The sequence below is a fragment of the Danio rerio genome, chromosome 12, assembly GCF_052040795.2.
Source record: "Danio rerio strain M-AB ecotype USA chromosome 12, GRCz13ab, whole genome shotgun sequence".
In the NCBI taxonomy this organism is placed as follows: domain Eukaryota; kingdom Metazoa; phylum Chordata; class Actinopteri; order Cypriniformes; family Danionidae; genus Danio; species Danio rerio.
The window spans coordinates 6,327,669-6,353,490 of record NC_141032.1 but is presented as its reverse complement, the minus strand read 5'-3'; the positions used below and the strand labels follow the sequence as shown (position 1 = coordinate 6,353,490).

The 25,822-nt window shown below is 36.0% G+C and overlaps 1 long non-coding RNA gene across 2 annotated transcripts in view; it reads left to right on the top strand.

Moving 5' to 3' along the window:
• Positions 1-20,313, top strand: part of LOC141376748 (uncharacterized) — a 218,847-nt gene extending 198,534 nt beyond the window's left edge. The window contains exons 4-5 of one of the 2 annotated variants that reach the window (XR_015503825.1): positions 19,974-20,057; positions 20,159-20,313. This is a non-coding gene — a long non-coding RNA (uncharacterized LOC141376748). Of the gene's footprint in view, positions 1-19,973 lie in introns of both variants that reach the window. The other variant, XR_015503824.1, reaches the window with a different exon arrangement.
• The last annotated feature ends 5,509 nt before the right edge of the window (positions 20,314-25,822 follow it).

Below are 25,822 nucleotides of genomic sequence, written 5' to 3'. Positions count from 1 at the left end.
AGGTCTGGGCTCTAACTGGGCCTCTCAAGAACTTTCACCTAGTTGTTGTGAAGACACACATTGATAATTTGGTGGTTTGATATTTTGCAAGTCATTGTCCTGCTGGAAGATGAACCGTCGCCCCAGTTTGAAGTCAAGAACACTCTGAAGAAGATTTTCATTCAGGATGTCTCTGTACATTGCTGCATTCATCTTTCCCTCTATCCTGACTAGTCTTCCAGTTCCTGCTGCTGAAAAACATTCCCACAGCATGATGCTGCCACCACCATGCTTCACTGTAGGGATGGCGTTAGCCTGGTGAAGAGCGGTGGCTGGTTTTCTCCAAACGTAACGCCTGGCATTCACCCCAAAGAGTTCAATTTTAGTCTCATCAAACCAGACAATTTGTTTCTTATGGTCTGAGAGTCCTTTAGATGCCTTTGGCAAACTCCAGTCAAGGAGTGGTTTTCGTCTGGCCACTCTATTATACAGGCCTGATTGGTGGACTGCTGCACAGATAGTTGTCCTTCTGTAAGGTTCTCCTATCTCCACAGAAGAACGCTGGAGATCAGACTGAGTGACCATCGGGTTATTGATCACCTCCCTGACTAAGGCCCTTCTCCCCTGATCACTCAGCTCAGATGGCCGGCCAGCTCTAGGAAGAGTCCTGGTGGTTTCAAACATCTTTCACTTATGGATGATGGAGGCCGCTGTGCTCATTGGAACTTTCAGAGCAGCAGAAATTTTTCTGTAACCTTCATCAGCCTTGTGCCTCGAGTAAATCCTGTACTGGAGGTCTACAAACTATTCCTTTGTCTTCATGCTTGGTTTGTGCTTTGACATGCACTGTTAACCCTGGGACCTAATATAGACAGGTGTATGGCTTTTCAGATCATGTCCAATCAACTGAATTTACCACAGATGAACTTTAGTTAAGCTGCTGAAACATCTCAAGAATGATCAGTGGAAACAGAATGCACCTGAGCTCAGTTTAGAGCTTCACGGCAAAGGCTGAGAATACTGATGTACATGTGATTTTTCAGCTTTTTCATTTTGATAAATTTGCAACAATTTCCAAAACTCTTTTTTCAAACTGTCATTATGAAGTATTGTGTGAAGAATTTTGAGGAAATAAATAAATTTTATCCTGTTTGAAATAAGGCTGTAACATAAAAGAAATGTGGAAAAAGTGAAGCGCTATGAATACCGGATGCACTGTATTTTGTACAAAATATCTGGATGGTTTTCCCTGCACCAAATGAGAAAAATGTATATGCTTCTATTCACCACCAGGGCATTATTGGGTAAATTGCCGTCTGATATTTGTAACCTTTTATCATATTATACTTGTACTTATAGCATATGAAATTCCTATAAATTACATTTAACTGTTTCTGGAGTGTGTACGGAGTTTGGTAAAACAGCGTTTTCTCTGTTGGCTCTACATTATGGAATAAAATGTGTTTTATTATTTAAATGAGCGTTATCATGTTAGCAACAATTCCATCTCTAAATATTTTTTTACAAATCTTTTAAAATCTTACTTTGAACAATCATGTGAATTTTTTTGTGTAAATTATAATTGATATTTTGATATTAATAAATTATTAATATAAAAAAATGATTAAAGTAATATTAAAAAATTATTCATTAATTTATTTTCTTGTCGGCTTAGTCCCTTTATTGCTCCGGGGTCGCCACAGCGGAATGAACCGCCAACTTATCCAGCAAGTTTTTATGCAGGGGATGCCCTTCCAGCCGCAACCCATCTCTGGGAAAAAAATAAAAAATAAATATATGTGTGTGTATATATATATATATAATTTTAAAATTGCATTTTATGTGCGTCTATTTTTGTATCTGAAACTTTTTGTGCTGCCATTTTGGCCAGGAGCACCTGTTAGATGAGACGTATATCTCAATGGGAAATTCCTGGTATAATAAAGGATAAAATAAAATCTCAGCTGGAAACTGCAGTGAATTGAATTCATCAGCATGGTTTTGTTTCATACATTTGCAGGTAGATGCAGATTTTTTTCTCAAGGCAATGTTCAGAGAGTGAAGCCACAAACCGATTTGGCAGTTTGTGGCTTTCTGTCGTTGAATAAAATGACACCTGAGGGATTTTCTTCACACTTTTCCCCTTCAGTCTGAAGATTACTCGGCTATCTTGTTAGCTAGCAAACATATTATCTCATTAGTCTTGTTTGTGGTTTGTGGCTCACTCTCTCTTATTGTCTCCACCATGTCCTTTTGTGATCTCAACACAACTCCTGGTAGATCATTAAGGCTAATCAAAAGCCACAAAGGCTAGCCTCCGTCCTCACACTTTCACTTCATTATAAACCTTTCAGAAGTTAACCACGTTTCATTTTATTTTTTACTGTTTTAACCTGTCAAATGAATAATGAGGGACTCTTTGTTTTGAATATAAAGCTGCAAGAAAGAGTCTTCTAAGCACACCAACATTTCAATTACATGAACTGTGCACGTTCTGTTCCTCCATGCTAAACCCATGAGGTTATGTTTATGAATTAAGTGCGCTATTGTGTGCGATAATGATTTCTTGATCTACCACAAATAATTGCGTTGACTCAAGAGGAACAGACAACAACAGGTCCCACAACCCGAGATCATTTGTCTCGCAGTCATCGCCAGTCGGCGTCACAGAGAGACCATTCACTAGAACTTGTGGGAAAAACAGGTGTTGGAATGATGTAAACATATCCCAGTTTGCACCGCTTGTATCGACGGCCTCTGTACTGTAAAGCACAGCCCACTCTGTCTGACGAACAGGAGAGTGGCGCGATTATGGCATTAACACTCGGTGGCTGCACAGTAAATACAAGCGTGACTATTGAGATGTGGACGCTTGATGACTTGTTCCCACAGGAAAGTAATCCGGCTCCGCGAGACGTGGTCTCAGTGGCTCTGCTTTTTTGTTTCATACAGTTGGACGTTCTCTGGAGAATCTGTGCTATTTAGTGGGTTTTCTCAAAGTGCTTCTTTGTTGACTAGGATTATATCCCAGCGCTCATCTGAGGAGCTATTATTCCGATTGAGCGCTTTATCTTTGCCCACTGGAAAATGATGATTGGCAAGCAATGGCTGAGCACATTAAATTATGTTTCTCCGCTTTTGCTTTTGCTTTATGAATTACACAGTCCGCTGAGTCTTGGTGTAATTCCTCTCTCAAGCGCCCTTAGTTTTCATAAGGTGACCCCAGATGTGTTGTGTTTATTTTAGGGTCCAACTGAGATGATCTCTTTCGGGAATAAGGAAGAAAGGGGAGTTTGTGTATTGGGGCTGGTGGTGTTGGATGTTTTTGTAGTCCACACCTGTCCATTTAACTCCATTTATTCTTTTTTTTATGTGACTTCACTTCTTGTATGACTAAATTTCCATGGTTATGACTAAAATATTGGCATTACATAACCTTTAACATCCATATAAAATGGTTTATTCCACAAAAGCCTTTTTATAGGTGGGAAACTGATCCACTTAATTGGTTCTTTGGTTCTTTTTGAGGAACCAAACATAATGCGTTTATGCCATAAAAGCAAAAGCCTTATTTTGGAACAATTTTTCTAAGGTGTATTAGTATAGTTGTAATGCATAAAAATACACATTGAACATATTGAATTTAATTAAACACATATTGAAATTCTTGTTGTGCATTAGGCAGTTGAAGTCAGAATTATTAAACCCCCTGAATTATTAGCCCACCTAAGGAGTCATAGGAGTCATGCACTTTTTTCACTGCACCATTTATAATCTATACTGTACATTATTTCTGTTAAGTGACAAGACTTTTTAAATAATTAAACATCAGGTATATGGTGATATTTTATTTTGGTAAAATAAGCGTAATCTGAAGGCCTTTACCTTTCATATTAGCCACACTGTAAAAAATTGCTGTTAAAAAACGGTCAGATTCTACGGTAAAATAATGTTTTTTCACTAAAACAGTAATATTCTGTTAAAAACAGTGCTTTCTGGGTAACATTTTTGTCTTCGAGAAAGTAACCAACTGCAGAAAACTGTGAGCTAACAGAGTTCAGATTCGATGTTTTGAAGTCTGTGTTTGAAATCACACTTTGTGTCCTTGTTCACTATTTCATACACTAGTTAACTAATATAGTTCACCTGACAGAGTTAATGAACACTAATGAGTGAATTCAGACACTGATGAACACCTGCTGTTAATAATTACAATTACTGAAGAAAATAAACAAGAAACACAAACAGTGACTTGAGTTACAACATTAAATAAAATCAAATAAAATAAAACAGCTTCAGTCTCAGCAGAGGATCATTAAACAACTCCACAAACAACAGCAGACACACACTTATTACTGACTGATTTGACTTCCATACTATTCTCATTGAGATCCAACAGAAATTAAGGTGTTTTTTGTGTCACCGTAATGGAGTTAGGGGCTGGTTTCGTTGGGCTCTTCACCCTTGAACTTTTTAATTCAGACTCTCCAATTCCTATAATAAAGAGTTAACAAAATGCTTATATTATAGCAATAAAGTTGGAAAGTCAATAAATAGAGAAACCTATTAGTCTGAAATTAGTTCTGATAAATGTTTTGGTATAAATCTGGATGAAGGACCTCATGCAATAGATTTTATGCTTAGTTGCAGATATTAATTTAATTAATGAGAAGTGGAAACAGAAAAGATACCTCCGTAATTACTTAATAGTTAAGAAATAACATACAAAGACAGTTCAGTTATGACAAATACACACTCAGACCTCATGAATCTGACCTTGTATCTCAACAATGGTAACATCTCAAATGTTTCATGCTGCAATGCATGCTGGGAGTGGCACGGTACCAATATCCCAGCATGCATTGCGGTATAAATAAATGTTGTATAATGGTCACACAGTTTTCTTTATTTGTGTTTGATTCTGCTGTTGTTTATGTTTAGACTTTCAGTTGCCTGTTTGTGAGTTAAACTGTTAATTTTGTTAGTTGTCACCATTATTGAGGTTCATATGCTGATTATTGATGTCTCTTTGAGTGTACACCGTAGAGCAGTGTTATTGTCCAAGATATTCTTAAAAACTTCCAGAAATCATTGCCATATATAGATATATTATGTAAAACAATAGATTTAACATTGAATAGGAGCAGTAAATTTTATTATACTAAATGAGAACAGACTCTGCCATTTAATAGCAACATGAACATCATCAGATCTTATTTAGGTTTTTGGCTGGCTTGCTACAACAAAGGAGCTTTTTAACAAAGTTCTTAACAATTGCAGCAGCCAAGATATATAAATGTTAAAAATGACAGGGCTAAGAGCCCAACTAAAGCAAACTCTGTTCTCCATGATGGTGACGTAAAACTTTAACTTTAACTTATGTATATATATATATATATATATATATATATATATATATATATATATATATATATATATATATATATATATATATATATATATATATATATATATAAAGTAAATCCACTCTGTAATGCTTTACAGTAAGTCTAACTGAACCAGTTAGAAAGCAAACTTTTTATGAATAAATGTTAACGGTGCCCTTTTTTAGGAAAATGACAGTAACAAAATGGAGCAATGAAATATTGGTGCTGGCTTTCATTAGACAATATATCTGATGCAAAAATATATAAACAAATAAATAAATAAATAAATAAATAAATAAATAAATAAGGATGATAGCCTTTTGTAACTCAGAAGACCACAATAAGCTATTTTGGATATTTGAAGCATGGATTTTAAAGATATTAAATAATTAGGGTCAGCTAAAGTTTTAAAGAAACCTTCTAAAGGTAAACCCGTATTTATTATAAAGCACTGATTTAGGGAAGTATTGCAATTGTTTTTTTTTTTTTTCTGATTGTTTGAACTTTAAATTTCATATGATGTCATTACTTAGTTTTGCATACTTGCAGGCCTATTTTAATAGAACAGAAAAAAATAATTAATATTCAAATATAAATCAAACGGCGTAAAATTAGATAAATTAATAATAATAATTATAATAATATTAATAATAGCAACAATAATAATAACAACAATTTAAATTTAAAAATGTGTGTGTGTATGTATATATATATATATATATATATTTATATATATATATATATATATATATATATATATATATATATTTGTATATATATATATATATATATATATATATATATATATTTGTATATATATATATATTTGTATATATATATATATATATATATATATATATATATATATATATACATACAAATATATATATATATATATATATATATATATATATATATATATATATATATATATATATATATATATATATATATATATATATTATTTATTTATTTATTTTTTGTGAGATAATAAAATTTAAAGGGGGGCCCTGATTTGCTATAGCCTCAGGGGCCAATGTTCTTAATCCAGCTCTGCATATATATATTTATAAATATATATTCCTACCTCCGTCTTCATGTAAAATAGCTTACAACAAGTAACTTATAATGGTTGTGCATTTAAACCCTGCCCATTGCTTTCAAATAACTGCTAGCTTGTCTTTATTTTCCCACATCTCCAGATAAAACCAGTCTCCAGCCTTTCATTACATCAGCGCTTTGAGGTATCCTAACTACCTGTGACCGTCACTGTGGTCAACTTCCTTTAGTTGCACATTTACTGTACAGTATACTTAGTACGGTCCTACATTAAACCTAGCGTTTAGATACCAGACTTAAGTTGCAAGACGATACTTTAATAATGCAAACTATCTATGGTTAATAATTCAAGATAATGCCTTTTAATTCCAAGCCTGTCCACCGAGGATTAAGGAATCCTTTGTTTATTACAGTAGCTCTCTAGGTATTTTGACCGCAGTCATTTTTCATAATGACTGATCTCAACGCATGTAATCATATCTGCGGTGTTCGCTGTGAAACCCGACTCTGGAGGGACGGAGCTCTCTCTGCATTCCTGCTGAAGTGTGGGACAGCGTTTCACCCCAAACTGGCTGCATGCCTCAACTTCACCTGAAGGTGCAGGCAATAAGAGAAACATGCTTTGATCTGCGGCTCCACCCGTGTACAGCCTCTTTCCAATGGACTAATTCATTACTGGACCAGTTGATGGCTCTCGGCCCTCCTCTTCAAAGCATGGCCGTTCAGTTGTGCTGAGAATCTCTGTGTTCTGAGACCGACTTTTAAGCTCTCGGCCTCCCTTGGGCTATAGGACTGGTATTTAGCGTGAAAGGTTAAAGTGAAACACCTACAGTTCCTCGGGTTGTGCTGTTATTATTGTAAGAGCAGACTTTGCTTCGTTCCCACGGGTAATAAACTCAATCAGCTGGACTTTCGGCTTTAGTATTGTTTGGTAGCATTTTATTTTTTAATTACTGTTACTTACTTTTGACTCTATATGTATAGCTCAGAGTGTATATTGTTACCCCTCACCCCCAAAATGTAAGTTTTTGGATTTTACCCATCATATAGATCATGTCTCAGTGGTTAGCACTGTTGCCTCACAGCAAGAAGGTTAGAGTCCCGGCTGAATCATTTGGCATTTCTGTGTGGAGTTTGCATGTTCTCCTCGTCTTCGTGTGGGTTTCCTCCGGGTGCTCCGGTTTCCCCCACAGTCCAAAGACATGCGCTATATGCAACCCAAGCTCATTCTGAAAACGTAGTGCCACGGACGTTTCTGGACACATCGGAATACGTCCTGGGGGGTACGTACGGCCGCGTTTATTTTTTTCAAGCGAACGATGCAGGGCGGTGTGACGCTGTTCCCTTTTGCGCTTGCCTTACCTCCTTGTGGAGGGCTTCCCCGGAGGAGGAGTCGACCACGGCGACCGGTTTCGAGTCCGGGGTGGTTCCAGCAATCAGGTAAGACAAAAACAGAATCCCAAAAATTAAGTAAACGAGTTTCGTGACAGGGTGAGAACGCAGTGAAATCCGAAAACGCAGTAAAAAAAACAAAAATCGGGGCTTTTATTTTTTTGGATGGCTTTTTGTAAACTGTTGCTCAGGTTTAGGGAAGTAAGCGGGTCGATCGGTAAAATTGGTTGGGTTCGGGGAAGAAGGAGGGCGGGTCGGCCTGATTGGTCGGTCGCGCAGTCAATCATCTGGTCAGTCAGACAGCGGCCTCCGGTGGGTTCATGCGAGAACAGCGCGGGCGAACCGCACTCGCGAGAGGCGTCTGAGGTGCGAAAAAGCGCACAACATTGGCCTCTCGCGGATTCGCGAAAACAAAAACTGCAGCAGTAGGCACCCGCCAGGACGTATTCCGCGGTCTCCAGAAACGTCCGTGGGACTACGTTTCCACAATGAGCCCGGGTTGGCTATATGTGAATTGAATAAACTAACTTGGCTGTAGTGTATGTGTGTGAATGTGAGAATGTGTGGGTGTTTCCCAGTACTGGGTTGCAACTGGAAGGGTATGCACTGTGTAAAACATATGCTGGATAAGTTGACGGTTCATTCCACTGTGGTGACCCCTTATGAATAAAGGAACTAAGCCAAAGGAAAATGAATGAATGAATGAATGAAATATAGATCATCAATCAATATTGGTCAAATGTTAATAAATAATCACCCAATAGGGGTCCAGATTAAACATAAAGATGCTTATAAATGCAGCAACGCATTAGGAATAATTAAAAATGTATTTAAATTTCACAATCAGCTGCAAGCTTATGTTCCGATTTGCCTTAATTCTTGTATTGCTACGTTTCCTCTTATGTGTAAAACCTGGTCCTGCCCTATGTGGTATTCTTTACATTTGCATCACATACAGTTGAAATCAGAATTATTAGTCGCTTTTTTTTTTTTTTTTGGTTCCCGATTTTTGTTTAACGGAACACAGTAGTTTTGGTAACGCATTTCTAATAACTGATTTATTTTATCTTTGCCATGATGACAGTAAATAATATTTGACTAGATATTTTTCAAGACACTTCTATACAGCTTAAAGTGACATTTAAAAGCTTACCTAGGTTAATTAGGTTAGCTAGGCTGTTTAGGGTAATTAGGCAAGTTATTGTATTCACCTTATTCTCCGTGGACGAGCAGGCCCAGCCATTTTAATTATTTTGGCTCGAGACTTCCGGTCTCATTCACTTCCATTCATTTTTATATGTTAAAAACAACTCATTCTGCTTGATGTTGTAAACATATATTTTCTTATTATATTAATCTATTTTGTCTGTTCAGTCATGCAAGCATTTGTTTGTAGAGCAAGTAGTTTGACTGTTTTCTGACGTTTGTTATTCCTAGTCATTTCTCCCTGAATCGGAAGTTCTAAAACAATCGCAAAAACGAGTGCACTTCCGCATCGAAGAATAAGGTCAATGACGATGGTTTGTTCTGTAGACTATCGAAAAAAAATGTATAGCTTAAAGGGGCTAATAATTTTGACCTTAAAATAAGGTTCATGAAAAATAAGCTTTTTTAAATAAAAATAACATTTTAATAATAATAATAAAATTGTAATAATAATAATAATAATAATAATAATTATTATTATTATTATTATTATTATTATTATTATTATTATTATTATTATTATTATTATTATTATTATTATTATTATTATTGTTATTATTATATTAAATGGTCCATATGATTTATTTACAAAACAGCTTGTAAAGTAATATGTTCTGTCTTTTAGTAGATATATTATATAAGAGACTTGCTTTGTTAACCAAATAAAGGGATCTAATTGGATTTGCATTGTAAACATAAAATAAAAGTTGAAGCCTATTATTTTTTTATTTAATAAATTAAGCTATTTTGTTAAAAAATTCTCCACAGAAATCGCAAAAAATGCAGATTCTGTTTGGCTCTACTGATATATTTTAGAATAGAGTTTAAAATTTTACTTTACGTTAAGCCCACCGATTGAGAATCCCTGGTTTAAAGTGATATATTCTCTGAGTTGGTGTTGTATATTAGGCTACAAAAATATTATTTCTTATACATTATATTATTTCAAACTACTGCCTAAAATGTCAATAAAAGTGACTTTGTTGAACTGTAGAGTTGAATCTTCAACATGAAAAGTCGACAGAGCAGAGATCAATCAACATCCCATTATGCAATTTACAATCAAATAAATGGAGAACACAAAATACAGATAGTTTTAATGTAGGTCATAGAATCCAATGTCTTTTTTCAGGCTTAAAAGATACCGATTTGTCTTCTTACAGTGCTAATAGAGCCTTTCTTTGGGTTTTTTTCTGTCCTAATTGCCTATAGGAAGACACAGAACAAATGGTATTCATAAACATGGATCAGGTTGTAAGGGAATGTCTCCACCTCAGGCCTCTGGACCACAGTTTTACCATTGAGATGCGCAGCCCCTACAATCTCAATCCCACGCAGACCCACATCACCCATAAGGCTCGCCAAGTCTGATGTCAACCCAAGTCCCCAGGCTCATGTTCCATTTCTGTTTTGACACCAGGCCCTAATTACTGATGTAAATGATTGATCACCTAGATTATGCTGCAAGGGCGGATGGGAAGTCTTCTGCCTATCAAGTGAGACATGGACTCTGATGCTGAACTAGCACAGAGGTAAACAGATACCCGGCCCATCCTAAGAGATGGGGGATTAGGTTCTGAGCACCTGCAAATTGGACCAAAGGCTTTTCCCATTAGCAGGCACTCCACCGGCCACAGTACCCACACAGGTGTCGGAGGATCTCCGTGGCCCTTTGTTTGCTCTAATCCCACTTCTTTCTGCTCTCTGGTTCTCTCCTCCAGGTCTAAGCCTTCTTTTTGTCACCTGAAGGATTTGACCACTGGCAAGTAAACCTGGGCACTTTTGAAATGTGATTTGGCTAATTGGGTTTGGAGTGGAAGGACAGAGTGCCTTTGGGGAAATGCTCCAGATGGCTTCGGTCTATAGACCACAGCATCTAAAGAAGATTCGAAAGAAGGGAAACCAAAAATTACAGTTGCATTTGACTAATATATAGTTATTTCCCAAATTATGTGTAACAGAGCAGGGAATTTTTCACAGTATTTCCGATATTTTTTTTTTCTTCTGGAGAAAGTCTTATTTGTTTTATTTCAGCAAGAATAAAAGCAGTTGAAAACTTATTTAAAAACCATTTTAAGGTCAGTATTATTAGCCCTTTAAGCATTGTTTTTTTTGAGTGTCTACAGAACAAATGGTTATACATTAACTTGCTTTATTACCTTAACTTGCCTAATTACCCAAGCTTTTCAATAGCATTCTAGCTAAACACTATTACTGTGAAAAAAAAATACCCAGTAAAATATTCTGTACTGTCATCATGGCAAAGATAACAGAAATCAGTTATTATATCACTTTGTTCACATACAAGAATGCCGCATTTCGGTATGAATGTTGGCTCAGTTGTTTATGCTACTCCACACGCCCTTCTTTAGATCAATTTAACATGCAATTGTGTTTAAATGAAAGTAACTCTATGTTCCAATTAATGTTTTAAGGAATTGATTACAGAAAACCAGAATGTTCACCTAACATTTGGTTATACTTTGGTTACTTTTGGAACCACCTCCTGTCCGCTACATTTATTCTTCCATGGCAGGGCGCCACTTCAAAATTTATTCCAGCTACCGCTACATTACAGCTTCTTATTAAAAACATTCAGTCGTTGTTGTTTTTAACAGCGGGTTATAATCGCACCAAAACATATTAAAAGGTAAGTGAATTATAACAGAATGAACTTTTCTGTAATCGTAGTAGTGCTGTGCGTTATTTGTTTAACCCTTTAAGGTGACATTAATGCATGCATTAATGCCATTCTGTAGGTCTATTGGAGACTTTCATATATATTCCTGACAAATCTAATATATGTTGGAGATATCCTCGTTACATTAACGCACTGAATTGCTCCTCAGCAGCTTTTATTTGAGAGTGCACAAGAAAATTTGAGGGGGCGTTTTACATGTATACCATCTCGATTTATAATACTGCGCTCACAACATTTGTCATTGAAATAATGTCATAGGTAGTATCTGTATAACAGGCCTGCCGCGGCCGCTGAAAATAAATGAACCTAACCTGCCTAGTTAACCTAATTAACCTAGTTAAGTCTTTAAATGTCACCTTAAGCTGTATAGAAGTGTCTTGAAAAATATCTAGTCAAATATTATTTACTGTCATCATGGCAAATATAAAATAAATCAGTTATTAGAGATGACTTATTAAAACTATTATGTTTAGAAAAAAAAATCTTCTCTCCGTTAAACAGAAATTGGGAGAAAAAAATAAATAAACAGGGGGGGCTACTACTTTTGACTTTAACTGTATATGTATATGTAACTTTTTTATCACAGTGAGTCTGGTTGCCCAACTTGCTTTAACAGGAAAATTTAGTAGACAATTCAAATCAGTGCCTGAATTCCTAAATTCCATATTATTTTAAAATTCAAGATAGTCATTATTAGAAATTTTACCTAAATTATTATTCAGGTAAAATACTTTAAATAAAAAAGTATTTATACTTTAGAATACTTTTAAAGTTCTACTCTTTTTTTCAGAATCGACTGCAGTATTGTCAGTCTAGGCTCATTGAAAATACATGCCCCGCCTACGTATTTTCAAAACATAAAATACATTTCTCCTAGTAAGTTTTGTTGCACGTTTCAGATGACAAATCCACTCGAGGGCGAAATCTGCATTTTTGCGAATCTGAAATACATTACTATTGTACATTTTGTTGTACTTTTCAGATAAACGACCTTCTTGTACATTTCCACAAGAAGGCAGGGCTTGTCGTATAGATTAACTACCAAACTTAAACCCAACTTATACTATTTTCGTAAGCAAACATAAGAGAAAAGTGCACTGCAACCACACAATTTTACCTTAATTTTAAACTACTTTGATCTCTTTTGGGGAAATGTGCTTCACCGGACTTAAACCCAAGCACTCTGCATCACAAGCACAATGCCATACACAATGACATCAGAAAAGTTGTCCATATACAGGGTGTCCGCAGGGTCTTAAAAAATATTGAAAGTTGATCAATCAAATATGAGAAAATTAAGGCCCTTAAAAGGTATTAAAAAGTCTTAATTGTGTAAATTTTGTTCAAGTGTTGTCCAAATTATTTGACTCCAAAAAAGCAGAAATATGTTTATTTTCCTCCTAATATTAGGTGTGCTCTATCCACACAATTGGTTCAGGCCTGGGCACATCTGGCCAAGCTCCTCTGTCTAGGTGATGTGAAGGTGATGTGTCGCTCCCCACATTTAGCGAAACCATAGAGCGAAACAGACGGCAAAATGTGAAAATGTAAGTTTGCATACTCCTGGTTGGAGAAAGATAGGTTTAAACAATGGCTGAAGCCTGTTGCTGAAAACAACCGCGTCATCTTGGCTGCGTCCGAAACCGCATACTTCCATACTATATAGTATGCTAAAATCAGTATGCGAGCCGAATAGTAAATCCGAATTCATAGAATTCGAAAATCAGTATGTGAGAAGTACCCGGATGACTTACTACTTCCGGCGAGATTCTGGAGTGCGCATCCCATGCATGCTGCGCTATCCCACGATGCCCTGCGAGCGAATTCATGAATGGGAGTAAAGCGACGCAATTGATGCAGGTAGGTCACGTGACTATGACAAAATGGCGGATGTAGTACGTCCGAATTCCATTCATACTTTTCACGTTCATACTGTATAGGACGTACTTTTCTAAGAGCCGAGTAGTACGTTTAAATTCAAATGCAGTTCAAATTAGTAGGCGGTTTCGGACGCAGCCTTATTCTTTCAAGCTTTATTTCTTCAAAGCTGATCTGAGTTTTGTTGCATGGTTGTGCTTCATTGATTTATTTACCTATAGCTTTTTTAAGTTAAACAATTCTTTTTTAAGTTAAAGCTATTTATATAGAACTCGAAGTGGCGATGAGGTCTTAAAATATTCCGAGAAGGTCTTTAAAAAGTCTTTAAAAGGTGAAAAGGGTTCCTGCATTTACTCTGGTAAAGAGAAAGGTCAGGCAAACATATTCAATTACAAATCATAGACTCCATTAAGTTGTTTTGGGTATTTATTTGGTATTGTGCAAAGAAATAGATGAAATTAATTCTTTATTCATTGAGAAATGTCCCTGAAAATATCACTAGTGTAAAAAGGAACAAAAGTTGTTGGCCTCATACTTCCCCGTAGCATTCATTTGACCTAGAAACTCCAGTCAAACATAGAAATACATTCTTGCGGTTGTCCAAAAAATGTAGGCTGAAGAACATATTTCCAATGAACCTGCGCTGGGTATTGTTGCATAATTTCTGTACATGAGCGTGTGTATGAGAGCATGTTCTGCATTGTGACAAAACAATGTAACAGAAGCTGTATCAACTCACACCTCGTCCTTATTCCAACCACACACACCCTGCAACCCCCCTTCATCTGCGACAGGTATGAAGACAATCTAGCCAGTCTTTCTCCTAGGGGCCAGGCGAGGTTTAGCTCAATCTTCTCATTTTCCCAGACACACATGGCCCTCGCAGCTGCAGCGGTTGATGGAGGTGCTGCGGGGAGATAAATTGGAGGGGAAATGGCTTAATTGACCTCACTCTCACTGCTGGAATGCAACAGCTCTTTGTTACCCACCCATGAGGCCAAATCTTCGCACGTTTGGGTTGCTCCTGTTATGTCGACAACAAGAGCTGTGATCTGCTCGCTGACTATATGTTAGATTTACAGCATTTGCCATTGAAGGGTCTTTTTGGATTCCTCAAATGACCTTTAGGCATGGCACTGCAGGTAAATAGGGAAAATTAGGAATTGTTTAACACCATAATTCCTGGAGGTGTGAACCTATACTGGTCTCACGGTTTGGTTCGGTTACAGTTATCATGCCTTCGATTTGGTTCAATTCTATATCTCGGTGCATCACGGAGCATTGACGATGCTTTCCATATACAGTGTTATATTTTAGGGGGGAGGCTATAACAAGCTGTCTGTATAAACACACAGACACACAGTACCACACTGTCTCTCATTCAACACATACATAAACATAGACAGCACCAAACAAACAAACACACACACACACACACACACACACACACACACACACACTTAAGCCCTTGCAACAGGGAGAGCTCACGCTGAGCGGAGGAAAAAAACGCAAAAAAAAAAAAACGGAAAAAAAAGAAACACTTTTCCAACGGTCCCTTACTGAGAGCTCATCTCAGCGCGAGCTCTCCCGGCTAAACACATATTGCGAGGGCTTAATCGGAGCAATGATCGTAATTTCGAGCGAAAAAATAAAGAAAGACAGCTGTGAAACATAACCAGCTTTGTCTTTTTGTAGGAAACACACTTTAGATCTTTTTAGGGTAAGAGGTTTTTGAGTTAATGCCGTCTATAACTGAATGTGTGTCAGGAAAATCGAAAACAAAACCAACTAAACCGAGCTTATTTCTGGCGCCCCCCTGGATTTACAGCACCCTTAGCATTTGCCTATGGTGCCTATGCCACGGGCCGGCCCTGAGTGTTGTAAATACTCGCGCTCACCTCCCTCACGACAGAGCCCATAGGAGATAAATGACGTCAGTACATAATAACCGGTTATGATTATTACTGAACCGATACAGAATTGTCCACGTCTGCATCGCGGTGCACCAAAGAAACAATTAATTTTGACACCTCTAAAAATTTCCCAAGTTGATTGATTACATTAAGAATTGCGAAAATGCACGTTTTCAAAATGTTACGTTTAAATAGTCAATGAGGCATTAAATGAGGCATTATTTTTGTGAAATGTGTTAATTTGCATACATTTTTAATTTTTGTTTACTTTTTTTGACATTACAGTTAACAATATTTCAATTTTTACAGATCTGTTATAATCATTCTCATCAAAATCTGTTGACAGTTTATGCTAACTTTATACACCTACCGGCCACTCTATTATGTCCAACTGCTCATTAATGCAAATTTGTAATCAGCCAATCACATGGTAGCAACTCAATGCATTTAGGTGAAGACATGGTGAAGACGATCTGCTGCAGTTCAAACCGAGCATCAGAATGGGGAAGAAAGGTGATTTAAGTGACTTTGAACATGGCATGGTTGGTGGTCCCAGACTGGCTGAGTATTTCAGAAACTGCTGATCTACTGAAATTTTCAGGCACAACCATCTCTAGGATTTACAGAGAATGGTCCAAAAAAGAGGAAATATCCAGTGAGTGGCAGTTCTGTTGACGCAAATACCTTGTTGATGCCAGAGGTCAGAGGAGAATGGCCAGACTGGTTCCAGCTGATAGAAAGGCAACAGCAGCTCAAATAACCACTCGTTACAACCGAGGTCTGCAGGAGAGCATCTCTGAATGCACAACACGTCCAACCTTGAGACAGATGGGCTACAGCAGCAGAAGACCACACCGGGTGCCACTCCTGTCAGCCAAGAACTGAGGCTACAATCAAAGGCTCACCTAAATTGGACATTGGAAAAACGTTGGTCTGATGATTTTAGATTTCTGTTGCGACATTTGAATGGTAGGGTCTAAATTTGCCGTCGACAAAATGAAATCATGAATCCATCCTGCCTTCAATCAACGATTCAGGCTGTTAGTAGTGTAATGGTGTGGGGGATATTCTCTTGGCACACTTTGGCCCCATTAGTACCAATTGAGCATCGTATCAATGCTACAGCCTACCTGAGTAATGTTGCTGACCATATCCATCCCTTTAAAACCTAGACAAAAAGACTGGACAAAAGGTGAATTGGATTACTTGTTGGCAAAAATTGATCTCACGGGATCAGTATGTAGTGTGGCGAATGTATGTTGTGTTGCACTGCCCGTACTGTTGAAAATATCACCACTGTCGAAGACATGGCACAGAGCCAAAAAGACGCAGCACGCACCCATCACACCGTCTGACAATTTGCAAGGGAGTCAGACAATTAATGACTCTGATATATAAACGTCGCTTTATTTCTGTGCATGCTAATTTAGTTTGCAAGTAATAAAATTGAAGCGTTCTGTCAATATTTGGGATATCATTGTTTAACAAGGTAATGCGATGATATAAATCAGGTGAGGTGGAAAACATCGTATCATATAATTTCATCTATCTGCCATCTAGTTACGAAATATAATTAAAGTTGGAGGGATTTTGGCGAATTTCTGACAGAATTATTTTTGCTTGGATTTTTTTTAGATATTGTGTATATATAACTTTAATGTCAAACTTCACACTATTTAAAATGTCATTAATAATTACACTTTCTAACATTTCACCAATGTACATTTTTTGAGGAATGGTCAAGGCCTCATAATGCGACTCAAAATCATAAATAGAAAAAAAAACACATGATTTCAAATTAAATAATATGAAAACCTGTTAATTTATGGGTATTTTTACAGTGTGTAATTCAGAAAATACTACAGACCAGACTAGAAAAAAATTGTAGAATAATTGTTGTAAAAAATCAGTCAAATTATACATTTATCCCTTGGCAAATCCCTCAAAAATAGAAATGTGATTAAAAAGTTTTAGCACAGTGGCTCAGTGGTTAGCACTGTCATCTCACAGCAAGATCGCTGGTTTGAGTCCCTGCTTGGCCAGGTTGCCATTTCTGTGTGGAGTTTGCATGTTGTCCCCTTATTGGTGTTTGTTTCCTACAGGTGCTCCGGTTTCCCCCACAGTCCAATAACGTGCTATTGGGGAATTGAGTAAGCTAAATTGCCCGAAGTGGAAGAGTGTGTGTGTGAATGAGAGTATATGGGTGTTTTACAGTACTGGGTTGCAGCTGGAATGGTATTCGTTTTGTATAACCAGCCTGATCTTACGAGGAAACGAAAGTATTTTACGTTTTGTCTGTTTAGTGGCTAAATTGTATGAATTCATAAGAGTTCAGTCGTAAGAAAATGTACGATTTTAAAAAGGAGGCGTGACACCCAACCCCAACCGTCATTGGGTGATTGTACTAAATTTTGCGAATGAGATTGTACAAATCCATTTGAATTAGCCACTAAATCAAAAAGTTACGAATTGGAGTGAGATTGCGTTCGTAAAACATACTGTATGCTGGAATAGTTGGCGGTTCATTCAGCTGTGGTGACCTCTGAAATAGAGACTAAGCCAAAGGAAAATGAATGAAGTTTGCCCTATGTATCATAATTTATGAAGTGTTTGTTTTAATTGATAAGCTTAATGAAAGTCAAAAATTCAAAAAAATAGTTTAAAATCTATTTTTCTGTGTGTGAAGAACATTTTTGGAGAACCTGTTGTCCTACGGAATTTTTCCATGGATGTTTAAGGTGTGTGCGTGCTGGTATTCATCATTATGGGGACCAAATGTCCTCTGAAGTACAATAATATAAATTTGTGATATTTTGTTTTTAGGACTGCACGATATTGGAAAACTCTGACATTGTGATATTTCGTTTTTCTGCAATATGTATTGCAATATGAATATAATAATTTCACCAGATCACCAGATCACCTGAATACCTCATTTTGGAAAGAACTCGTAGTTTTTATATTAATTTGGTTGTTTTCGTAGGCCAGATAATCTGCATAAATTTTTTGGCAACCCAGGCTCATTCTGAAAACATATTCCCGTGGATGTTTCTGAAAACCGCGAAATACGTCCCGGGAGGTACGTATGTGTGCAGTTTTTGTTTTCGCGAATCCGCGAGAGGCCGCTGTGTGTGCTTTTTCGCATCTGTTCTTGAGTAAACTCTCCGGAGGCCGCTGTCAAGTGACTATCTGTCTGACTGAATGATTGACTGGGCGACCGGCCAATCGACTGACCCACCCTCCTCCTCCTTCCCTAAACCCAACCAATTTTACTCATTGACCCGCCTGGCTGCTTACTTTACTAAACCCAACCAACGATCTACAAAAGCCATCCAGAAAAAGAAAAGCCTTCGTCTGATTTTTACCACGTTTTCAGATTTTACCACATTCTCACCCTGTTATGAATTTGTTCACTTTATTTTTTGGATTCTGTTTCTGTCTTACCTGATTTCTGGAACCGCTCTTCCCCAATCGTCGTCGTCATCATGGTCAACTCCTCTCTGCGTCTCAACTCCGCCGACGTATACGACGAGCTAGCTGGACAAACTAGTTGCGGCAGGAAAGCCCTCCACACGGAGGTAAGCAGTCAGCCGGTAAGCGCGAAAAGGAATGGCGTCATACCGCCCCGTAGCGTTCGCTTAAAAAAATGAAATGCAGCCATACCTACCTTTGGCTACATAAATCACTGTCTCCAGAAACGTCCACGGGACTACGTTTTCAGAATGAGCTTGGGTTGTTTTTTGGTGAGTCTAACTGTATTCAAGGATAAGTTGAATAATCAATTGTAGGCAAATACAAGTGTATTCTTCACAGTATATAAGTTAAATGCAATCAATTTTTATTGTTATAATTTCTTGCACACAAATTATTTAAAGGCCTCAAAATCAAATCAAACAAGCACTCTTTCACTCTATTAAGGTTAAACTTCACAATCACTAAGGATATGGTTCCAGGTCAGCTATAATTCCACTCAAATTTCCTGAGGGATGCTGAAGCTGAACTCAACATTGCAGATCTTGCAATGTGGCTATTGTGAATGATCACATTGCGATATCAATGCTGAAACGATATATTGTGTCGCCCTATTTTGTTTAGTCCACATTAGGTTTAAGTTTAACAACTTTATTATTCTTTCCCAGAGATGGGTTGCGGCTGGAAGGGCATCCGCTGCGTAAAAACTTGCTGGATAAGTTGGCGGTTCATTCCGCCGTGACGACCCTTGGATTAATAAAGGGACTAAGCCGACAAGAAAATGAATGAACTTTATTATTCCCACCAGGGGCAATTAAATTAGGGCAGTAGCATCATGACGCAACAAACACATGCAAACAAAAACAATATTAAAAAACACAATCTAATCCATTAGGAACTATGCCAATTAGTACCCTTTATTGTGAATCCAGCATGTTTAAAGCACATGAATGAGAAAGTATTTGTGTTTTTGTTGTTCTCCCGCAGGTGCATCTCTCGGCCTCTGCCCATGCGACGTCCAGATAAACAGGCTCGGAGCTGCATAAAGATGAAAGAGTTAAACAGGCAGACGTGTGTAACCTGCGCGGCTTTGATCTTCTTCAAAGGTCACTGATCTTTCTCATCAATCTTTGTGTGACCCCTGAGCCACTGTAGAGGGCGCTGTCTTTCAGGTCAGTTCTTTGTGCGGACAGCTTCATATGGGACAGTTGGAGATCACAGTAAACGCAGACACACAGGGATCACTGAAGATCAATCAGTGCAGTGCTACACGTCTAAACTGGAGAGAGAGAAAAACAAAAAAACAGTGTCTCTGTTCTGAAGCTTGGTGAGTTGTGATGCTGTTTACTTCCTTAATAGGCAGCTCCCTTCTATGAGAGAATTATGAATAGAAAGGCATCATGTAAAACACTCTAAGCAAACAATAACTCGTAAGGATGCAACGATTCACCTGAGTTCTCACGATTCAATACAATTGACAATACTAATCTTATGATACGATTCAGTTACATTTAGGGTGACGATCCCTTTTTTTATTGGTGTTTAACAAGACAATACATCATAGTATGCAATACAACACAGGAAAAATACAGATTGTCTTGTTTTTTTTATTTTCTCACTATCCCCTCAAAATAAAATTTATGAGTTCAAATCAATCAAATTTATCTGTTCAAAACAAATCCTCTGAAAAAAAAAAGAAATTTAAAAAGAAATTCTTTAAAAAAAATAAATATATATATATATATATATATATATATATATATATATATATATATATATATATATATATATATATATATATATATATATATATATATATATATATATATATATATATATATATATATATATATATATATATATACACATGTATATATATATATATATATATATATATATATATATACATGTGTATATATATATATATATATATATATATATATATATATATATATATATACATGTATATATATATATATATATATATATATATATATATATATACATGTATATATATATATATATATATATATATATATATATATATATATATATATATATATATATATATATATATATATATATATATACAGTTGAAGTCAGAATTATTAGCCCCCTTCGATTTTTTTTCTTCTTTTTTAAATAATTTCCAAATGGTGTTCAACAGAGCAAGGACATTTTTACAGTATGTCTGATAATATTTTTTCTTCTGGAGAAAGTCTTATTTGTTTTATTTTGGCTAGAACAGTTTTGAATTTTTTATGAACCTTTTTAGGGACAAAATAATTAGCCTCTTTAAGCTATATTTTTTCTTGATAGTCTACAAAACAAACCACTGTTAAACAATAACTTGCCTAATTCCCCTAACCTGCCTAGTTAACTTAATTAACCTAGTTAAGCCTTTAAATGTCACTTTAAGCTGTATAGAAGCGTCTTAAAAATTTGTAGTAAAATATTATTTACAGTCATCACGGCAAATATAAAATAAATCTGTTATTAGAGATGAGTTATTAAAACTATTATGTTTAGAAACATGTTGGAAAAATCATCTCTCCCTTAAACGGAAATTAGGGAAAGAATAAACAAGCGGTCTAATAATTTAAGGGGGCTAATAATTCTGACTTCAACTGTATATATATATATATATATATATATATATATATATATATATATATATATTTATTTATTTATTTATTTATTTATTTATTTATTTATTTTTATTAAACCATAAGAATTACCATATTTTATCCATAAACTACTAAAGAGAAAAAATAGTCGTTTATAGTTACTATAGTTACTATAGTAGCTTATAGTTACTAGTTCTATTGGATTGCAACCTTTGGGGTAATTACATTATATTAAAGACACAGCAATAGCGTCAGATGCAGCAGATTGAGTTTATAACACCAGGTTTTGATATAGTCTAAAACAATAAGAGCAAAAAATAAATAATTCAAAATTTAAAAGTTCACATTAAGGAGTCAATATTCCTCTTAACAAATTAATTACTGTGTATTAGATCTTGTTTTAACTGAACAGGGTGAGCCTTTGATATAGTCTAAAACAGGGTTCCGGGTCTTGTAAAAAGATTTCAGATAACCTGCAAGTAAACATCTTAATTTCTCAAGTTTGATGTAGCTAAGGATTTCTCAGATCCACATGTCATGTGATGAAGGAATCACCTGTTTCCATTTGATAAGAATGGCTCGTCTAGCTCAGGGGTTCCCAAAATTTTCAGCCCGCGACCCCCATAATGACAATGCCAGTGACTCGCGACCCTCAACATCCTCTGAGGGGGTTATAAATACATTGGGTATAAACGAACGGCGCACACACACACCAATAGACCCAAGTCTATTCTTTGTTTAATTTTTTAGATGCATGTCAGTGCTGTAAATGTGCCAGAAAGTTTAACCTGGTGTTATAAAATCAATCTACTGCATCTGACGCTATTGCTGTGTCTTTACTATAATGTAATTACCCCAGAGGTTGCAATCCAATAGAACTAGATCTATAATAGATCTATAAGCTACTATAGTAACTATATAGTAACTATAAACGACTATTTTTTCCCTTTAGTAGTTTATTGATAAAATATGGTAATTCTTATAGTTTAATAAAAATAAATAGATTTTTTTTTATTACTAGGAGACCCCCCCCTTCATTGTCCCGTGACCTCTCGGGGGGTCCCGACACCCACTTTCAATCACTGGTGTAGCTAAAATTGTACAAAAGCAAGATGAAACAGTCAAGTCAGCTCTCTCTAAAATACCTAAAAAGGCTGTCAAGGGGTTACGGTCTAGATTTATGTTAATAGATTTATTAAGTGTGTCAAAAACACTGGAGCAAAAATTTTTCAATTGAGGGCAACTCCAGAACATATGGAGATGGTTAGCAGGAGACTGCTTACAATGATGACAGGCATCTTAAAAAAAAAAAAAATTGGCTAATTTGGCATTGGTTAAATGAGCTCTATGTAGCACCTTACATTGCAATAGGCATTGTCTGGTGCATTGCATATAGAGGAGGATTGGACCATCTTTCGTAATATCAACACCAAGGTAATCTTCCCAAGGTTCTTTGAGAGAAACTATAGGATTTTCATTTAGTGTACTCATTATTGGTATTAATCACATTATAGGGACCAAATGTCCCCTTAAGTATAACAACACCAATATTTTTGACATTTTGTTTAGTCAGCATGAGGAAAACAGCACATAAATCATTCAGATTTAAGTAGTTAGAAAATTTACAACTGCAGAATATTTTCTGTGAGTGTTCAGTTATGGAAAGAGGACAACTTATGCAATATGTAAAACATTACTTCCAGGGGAAGTCCCCATAAAGCATGAAAACCCAACATATATATGTGTGTGTGTGTGTGCGTGTGTGTGTGCACATCTTCTTTTCTTTTTTTAGATTGCTGCAATTCATTCTTTACCCTCTTTGTAAAGCATGCAGTACATTATAATTACACATACACTGCTGCCTACATAGACAGCTCACTAGTTTTTGAAACCGAGCCCTCATGTCCTGTCAGTCAGCAGCGCTTGAAGTTTTAAAGAGTGTATTTAAAAGTGGGAAGAGACGAGTGTCGCTCTTCTGTCTTGAGCTTGTCTGAAGCGTCTCCTGACATTCAGCTCTGACAGCAGCAGAAACGTGGTCCCTTTGAAGTGAGCGCTTCGTCCCTCAAACGCCAGACAATCTGACGCTTAGCAGACACGGCTCCTCTCTCCTTCCGGCTCTCCTTCCGCTCAGGCTTTCACACATGACAAGCTGGAGGTCAAGCTGTAATTTCATTTTTTTTTTCTGCTTAACATCTTCAAGGCAAGACTCTGCAGGTGAATCCTGACACAGAAGCAAAAATTAACTGATCGTTAAACATTTTTTGCATTATGTGCGTTTTCTAAAATGTTATGTTTAAATATATGCAAATGAGACATTATTATTTTAAATATACACAAATTTGCATACATTTCAGCAATGTATGAAGTCAAGTTCAGATTCTTTTGTATATATGCTAGAATATTTTTTTTTAATAAAAGATATTTTGGGAGTCTTTCATCACTGCATACTTCAGAAAATAATGTGAATGGAGATTTATGATTGATTAATGACGAGTTATTTGAAACTAATTTTATCAGATCCTGCATGAAATATTTGAGCTCACTGGAGTTTAGTATTGAAAATGGATCTAGATTAAAGCTAAACTTTCCCATTAATTTGATTTTTCATGTTTTTATTAATGTCTGTCATAAAAACCAGAGACACGGATGAAATCATAAGAGAATTTTAGCTTTTTTTCAAGTAATGAAAAGTAATTTAGAGTTATGTATACATTAAATATGTATTTGTTGTATTTTCTATTACACTCTCGGAAAAATAAAGATTTGCGAGCTGTCGCTGGGGTGGTACCTTTTTAAAAGTTACACATTTGTACCTAAAGAGTCCATATTGGTACCTAAAAGTATATATTAGTACCTAATAATTTAAAAAGGAACACTTTTGTACTTTTTAGGTACTAATATGTACCCTTAAGGTATTAATATGGACCCTTTAGGTACAAATGTGTACCTTTTGAAAAGGTACCACCCCAGTGACAGCTCACGTACCTTTATTTCTGAGAGTGTATGAACAACATTTTTATGATTAATTATGAGACAATATCTGCAGCAAATCAGCATAATACAATAATTTCTAAAGGATTATGTGACTCAAGACTGGATGAATGCATAGAAATAGAAAATGATTGTTTTGAAACTATAGTAATTGTTAATAATATTTCTGTTTTTACACTCTCAGAAATAAAAGTACAAGAGCTGTCACTGGGGTGGTACCTTTTCAAAAGGTACAATTTTGTTCCTAAAAGGTCCATATTAATACCTCAAAGGTACACATTAGTACCTAAAAAGTGCAAAAGTGTTCCTCTTAAAATTTGTAGGTACTTTATATAGTTTTTCATGTACCAATATGGACCCTTTCAAGTACAAATGTGTACCTTTTGAAAAGGTACCACCCCAGTGACAGCTCTTGTACCTTTATTTCTGAGAGTATACAGTATTTTTGATCAAACAAATGCAGCCTTTGTACAGAAGAATCTTGTTTAATAACACTGTTGTATGTTGTGTGATTTATTTTATTTTATTATCAATGTTTGGGAAAGTTACTTTTGAAAGTAATTCTTTACAATATTGAGTTACTCTCCAAAAAAGCAACTAGTTGCGTTATTTGGTTACTTTTTATGGCAAGTAATGCATTACCTTACTTTTGAGTTACTTTTGCGTTACTTTTCCTTACCTTTGCTGAAGCTTGATCTCTTGATTTGTTGTTTAAATAGAGTAGCTCTGCAATTAACAACACACTCTATATCCTTCATTTACCTTTAAAAAACACATCAAAATTATAATCTAGGATATTGGTTAACTTCTGAGAACTTTCTGATCCCAGAGCTCTGCCTGCTGTATGTACAGATTAATGGAAGTTTAAAGCAATGTGTTTGTTACTTTTGTATACGTTTTGTTTTATTAAATGCATAAAATCACTGTCCATCAAAACAATCCCCTTTTCTTTTTCTTTGAGGTGTACAAAATAATGAGCCCATTCTCTCATTGAGTCCGTGATTCAACCTTACAATCTCACAGCAGTTTGTAACTTTTTGTTTTAGTGGCTAATTCGTATGAACTTGTACAATCTCATTCATACAATTTAGTATGATTTGCCCCCAATGGCAGTTGGGTTTAGGGGTGGGGTTGGGTGCCACACCTCCTTTTACAAGAGTTCACTCCTAGCTGATGATTGATAATAAAGTGTGTTTGGCATTCTGTCACGGGAGAGAG